Genomic DNA, 6,000 nt, shown 5'->3' with positions numbered 1-6,000 from the left:
AGCTGCCTGGCTGCCGGCCGCCATCTTGGTTGGCAGTTAATTTGCATATCGCCCTGATTAGCCAGTGGGAAGGGTAGCAAAGTTACGGTTAATTACCATGTTTCTCTTTTATTAGATAGGATTATAGATGGGAGGGCTCATAGTTTAAAACTCTTCTAAAAGAGTCAAAACAAGTTTTACAGGGGCCATAGTGTGAACAGGTCTCTGGTATTCTTTACACATAACTTTGGCCCACTCATTTTCTCATCTTTAATTTTTGATGGGTAAAGGAAAGAGAGTGGCATAAGTTGAAAGGTAACATAAATGCAAAATCTGGAGCGGATACACCGAAGATTTGCTTAAGCAAGATTTACTGAAGTATTAATAAATTTGATTTTTTTATTTCTAAATTTCCATGAGAGAAATGATATCATCTCTATTACTTCCTAGCTATTCAAATAGTAACACTGAGGTAATTTAAAACATTCCACTTCTGGCCATTTAAATGAAGCAGGGGAAAAAACTTTAATTCAAAAAGATATATGCATCCTATGTTCACTGCAGCATATTTACAATAGCCAAGATATGGAAACAACCCAAGTGTCACTGATGGATGAATGGACAATGAAGATGTGGCAATATACACATACACATACACATACATACACACACACACACACACACACACACACAATGTAATACTATGCAGCCATAAAAAAGAATGAAATGTTGACATTTGTGACAACATGAATGGATTTTCAGGGTATTATGCTAAATGAAATAACAGAGACACCATACAATTTTACTTACAGGTGAAATCTTAAAAACAAAATAAATGAACAAACAAAACAACAAAACATACACACAAAAAACTTATGAATACAAAGAACAGATTACTGGTTGCCAGAGGGGAGAGGGATTTGGGATGGGCAAAATAGGTGAAGGAGACCAAGGGGAATAAACTTCCAGTTATAAAATAATTAAGTCATAGGAATGGAATGCAAAAAAAAAAACATAAAAAAAACAAACTCCTTTTCTAACCTAAGACTACAGTCTAATAGTTAATGAAGATTGCATTTCCAAAATAAAATGCACTCCAACCGGGCTGGCGTGGCTCAGTGGTTGAGCGTCAACCTATGAACCAGGAGGTCACGGTTCAATTCCCACTCAGGGCACATGCCCAGGTTGCAGGCTCAATCCCCAGGGGGGAGTGTGCAGGAGGTAGCCAATCAATAATTCTCTCTCATCTTTGATGTTTCTCTCTCTCTCTCCCTCTCCCTTCCTCTATGAAATCAATAAAAATTGTTTCTGTTTTAATTTTTTAAATGAGCCCGGAGTGTCTTGTAGGTCCAGAAAATTTTAAAGTGCTAAAAAATGGGGCTATGTCAAACAAACACAGAAGCCAGTATGAAAGAGCACTCAATGATCAAGGTAAAATAATATGGGCAAAAAAATTCAATTACATTATACTGGATTGTCACCCAATGTATAAAATAAATATCCATGAGTCCATGCATATATAAATGACTGAATAAATGGAAGAGAAGATATATTCAAATAGCAGAAATTTTCCAAATAAATTATTTAAATTCTCCCCCTAAAGGAAAGGTGTTTAATTCCCACCTCAGTGAGGACTAACTTTAGTGATGTGCACACACACACATCTTAAGAAAGAGAAATGAAACCTCCTGTGCAATTATCTATGGAGTAAAGAAAAGGCACTTCTCACGCTCGATGAGAAACAGTAAAGACAGTTTACTACTCCTAAATTGAGATATTAAAAAATATATATATGACCAACTGCCCTCCTTAATTGATATGTGGGGACCAAAGAGACTTTATCTATCTGGTACTGAACCATGAACCACCACCCTCTCACTCTCTTCCTTTCCCTACAAGAGGGATTCTTGGAAAAAATGACTCATAACCTCTATTTCCTTCTCACTGAAAGGCAAAGCAGTTTCTGCTTCTATTCTCCTTACTGAAATTGTAAATGGTAAGGTCATTAAATATTTCCTAATGGAAAAACCCAAAGGGCACTTAAGTTCTTTTATGACAACTCATGAGTTCTTTTTTGGCTGCACTTTTGAGGATTGGAGCCATGTCAGCTGGACCAATGCCAGCTACTGACCCCTGTGCCAAAATGACAAGGTATTCACAACCGTGTTTCCTGAAACAAAGTGTCCTTTTACTTATAAACAATAAACTTGCTTACTTGTTTAAATGATAGGTGGTAGATTTTCATTTTGTTTTCTGCAAACCCCTAAGAGGGAAAGCAAAACCACATGGTTTTAAGTAGAGGTTAAATATTTAGGTAGAGATTAACAGGGGTAAAATATTAAGATCAGAACCTTATCTCGCCAGTTGAAACACAATTTAATGAAGCCAAATATATTTAAGATGTGCCAATCACAAAGGGTGATAGATAAATGTCAATTTCAGATACATTTGTAGTCAAGCACTTTGCACAATGTACATCATTTCATTATGTTTTATTTAGAAAACATTAGATATAAAACAATTTCCACAGGAATTTCATGTGCGAAATTCTTAGACACTGTTTAAGAGATTTCATCATGTATCTAAGATAAAGGGGAAAAGTGAATGAAAAGGAAGAGATTTGAATGCATTACAAAGAAATTAAACACAATTTAAAAATTAAAATCTAGGATAAAAGTAAAATATCTGAAACACATATAACAGCAAAGACTATCCAGAATATATAAAAATCTCTTTAAATATGAGGCATGCTAAACTTCCAAAGAGAAAGCCTGCTTGAAAATACAATCACCACAGAGAAAAGCAGGGGTGAAAGAAAGGGAGACCTGGAGGCCTAATGACGTCACTCTGAGTACTAGCATCCAGCAATGCCTGCACTGACCTACCACGCAGGCTTAACATTTACATGAGCTACTCTATTGCATTCCCTCCTATTGTGTAAACTAGTTTAAACTTAGGTTCTGATTAATATTGCAGATAATTTAGTAATATCTATCAACATTTTAACTTTGAACACTTCTTGCACTAGCAATTTCACTTCTAAACTCCATCATACAGAAATGCTCATCCATGTGCACAAAGATAGATGATAGATAGATGATAGATAGATGATAGATAGATAGATAGATAGATAGATAGATAGATAGATACAGATGATAGATGCATGAAGCACCACTTATAATAGCAAACTTTTAGAAAACAAACAAAATGTCCATTAACAGGAGAATGATTAAATATTACACATCTACACTATGAAACACCATAAAACAATGCTTTTACTCAGAATGAAATGGGGAACTATTGCACAGCTTTGAGAAGAGAGATATGGTCTGACATACTATAAAAGAAACCCTGCGATAATACTAAGACTAAACTGTGGTAGGACGGGGAAGAAGGACGGGCTGAACAGATTTGTTAGGATGCCAGTGCAGCAATCCAGGCAAGAGATGATGTGACCAAGGTATTAATGGTTATGGCAATGGTTAGAAATGGTGTGACTGTCTGTATACATTCAGATATATACATACACAACATACACACATACGCTCGCATGCGCGCGCGCGCACACACACACACACACACACACACACACACAGATTTGCTAACTGGGAGAGGTATAAGAAAAAGGAAGGACTTAGGAGTGGCCCATAGTTTCTGGCCTGAACTGAAATGATGGAGTATTTCTATCTTACAGATGAAGAATCTGAACTACTCAGAGATTTAAAAACCTGTCCAAGGTCACACCAATAAAATGGAGGAGTCAGGAAAACCCAGGTCCATGTGAACACAACTCTTAACCACTATGCTACGCTGCTTTGTTTATCTAAGGATCGTTAGTATCTGTTATCATGGTCAATATGAAAGCATATTTTCTTAACATGAACTAATAAAAAATACTAAGAATTAAATCATATATTTGCCAAATTAAAATATTTGTTAGTGATATGCTATAATTAATTACAAAACTTTAAGTGACCTTTAGTCAGCAAATGGTTTAATACTGAGTGGCATGATGCATTGTAGCTGAAGAGCTTTACTGCCCTCCAAGATAATAAGCTTCTTGAAATCTCATTATCTATGACACCAAACTTCCAACAAAGAAAAATAAAGACAAGCAAATTTGTTATTTGTACTAACACTTTAAACAAAGCAAAGTGAAAAATACATACATACGCATATTAAATTTCTATGTTCTTCTCCAACTTGAATGAGAAGACCAAGATTCTTGGACTAGTTTCTGGATCTAAACTAAAGACAGTAAAGCAAAACCTTTCTAATCATTTCAGACTCTTCCATTCTTTTTGTGTATGCCCGAGCACCTTCATAACTGTAGTGAATCTATAAAAGGTACATTTTAGGAATCTCTGTCAGTTTACTAATGTTAGATGAAGTTCAAGGAAGTAGAAATTATATAAGACACTTTTTACAGGGGACAAGAGAATTATCCTATACTAGAGGCCTGGTGCACAAAATTCGTGCACTTGGGGGTCCCTCAGCCTGCGCCCTCTGGCAGTCTGGGAGCCCTCGGGGGATGTCCGACTGCCACGGAGGTGGAAGAGGCTCCCGCCACCACCGCTGCACTCACCAGCTGTGAGCCCGGCTTCTGGCTGAGTTCGCTGCCCCTTAGCGCTGCCTGATGTGGGGGAGATCACAGTTTATCAAATTCATGCCTTCATGAGTGTCAGAATTTTCCACTAAGGCTCGTTTACAGAGCCCTTCACTCAGTAGCGTGCTAGCAAATGTGTAACTGCCTCAGGGAGGGGAAAAACACCTGGTTATATCATTGGTTTGCAGCACTGGCTGATTTCTGTGGTGTAAAAACTCCCACATAGCTGGTCTTCAGTTACAAGCATGAAGTCAACTAATACAGACTTGCAGTAGCACATGATTGCTCTCTGTCCTATGACTCTGTTTTATTTAATTTTTTTATAATACTTTTACCTTTTGCTATTATCTGTTTAGGTATTTATTGACTGTCTTCCTAACAGGAATATAAGCACCAGATAGATAGATAGATAGATAGATAGATAGATACAGATGATAGATGCATGAAGCACCACTTATAATAGCAAACTTTTAGAAAACAAACAAAATGTCCATTAACAGGAGAATGATTAAATATTACACATCTACACTATGAAACACCATAAAACAATGCTTTTACTCAGAATGAAATGGGGAACTATTGCACAGCTTTGAGAAGAGAGATATGGTCTGACATACTATAAAAGAAACCCTGCGATAATACTAAGACTAAACTGTGGTAGGACGGGGAAGAAGGACGGGCTGAACAGATTTGTTAGGATGCCAGTGCAGCAATCCAGGCAAGAGATGATGTGACCAAGGTATTAATGGTTATGGCAATGGTTAGAAATGGTGTGACTGTCTGTATACATTCAGATATATACATACACAACATACACACATACGCGCGCATGCGCGCGCGCGCACACACACACACACACACACACACACACACAGATTTGCTAACTGGGAGAGGTATAAGAAAAAGGAAGGACTTAGGAGTGGCCCATAGTTTCTGGCCTGAACTGAAATGATGGAGTATTTCTATCTTACAGATGAAGAATCTGAACTACTCAGAGATTTAAAAACCTGTCCAAGGTCACACCAATAAAATGGAGGAGTCAGGAAAACCCAGGTCCATGTGAACACAACTCTTAACCACTATGCTACGCTGCTTTGTTTATCTAAGGATCGTTAGTATCTGTTATCATGGTCAATATGAAAGCATATTTTCTTAACATGAACTAATAAAAAATACTAAGAATTAAATCATATATTTGCCAAATTAAAATATTTGTTAGTGATATGCTATAATTAATTACAAAACTTTAAGTGACCTTTAGTCAGCAAATGGTTTAATACTGAGTGGCATGATGCATTGTAGCTGAAGAGCTTTACTGCCCTCCAAGATAATAAGCTTCTTGAAATCTCATTATCTATGACACCAAACTTCCAACAAAGAAAAATAAAGACAAGCAAATTTGTTATTTGTACTAA

The 6,000-nt window shown here is 36.8% G+C and overlaps 1 protein-coding gene and 1 long non-coding RNA gene across 6 annotated transcripts in view; both read right to left on the bottom strand.

Annotated features, from left to right (window-relative positions):
* Positions 1-6,000, bottom strand: part of ASB3 (ankyrin repeat and SOCS box containing 3) — a 77,432-nt gene that overhangs the window by 48,445 nt on the left and 22,987 nt on the right. The window lies entirely within an intron of this gene.
* Positions 2,457-4,224, bottom strand: LOC106724473. Its single transcript, XR_001360277.1, has 2 exons — positions 4,149-4,224; positions 2,457-2,561 (listed from the first exon to the last, which is right to left on the bottom strand). It is a non-coding gene; the product is annotated as an uncharacterized LOC106724473 (long non-coding RNA).

The sequence above is a fragment of the Myotis brandtii genome, unplaced genomic scaffold (genome assembly GCF_000412655.1).
Source record: "Myotis brandtii unplaced genomic scaffold, ASM41265v1 scaffold84, whole genome shotgun sequence".
Taxonomy (NCBI): domain Eukaryota; kingdom Metazoa; phylum Chordata; class Mammalia; order Chiroptera; family Vespertilionidae; genus Myotis; species Myotis brandtii.
The sequence above is the reverse complement of the archived record's forward strand: the minus strand, read 5'-3'. Positions and strand labels throughout refer to the sequence as shown.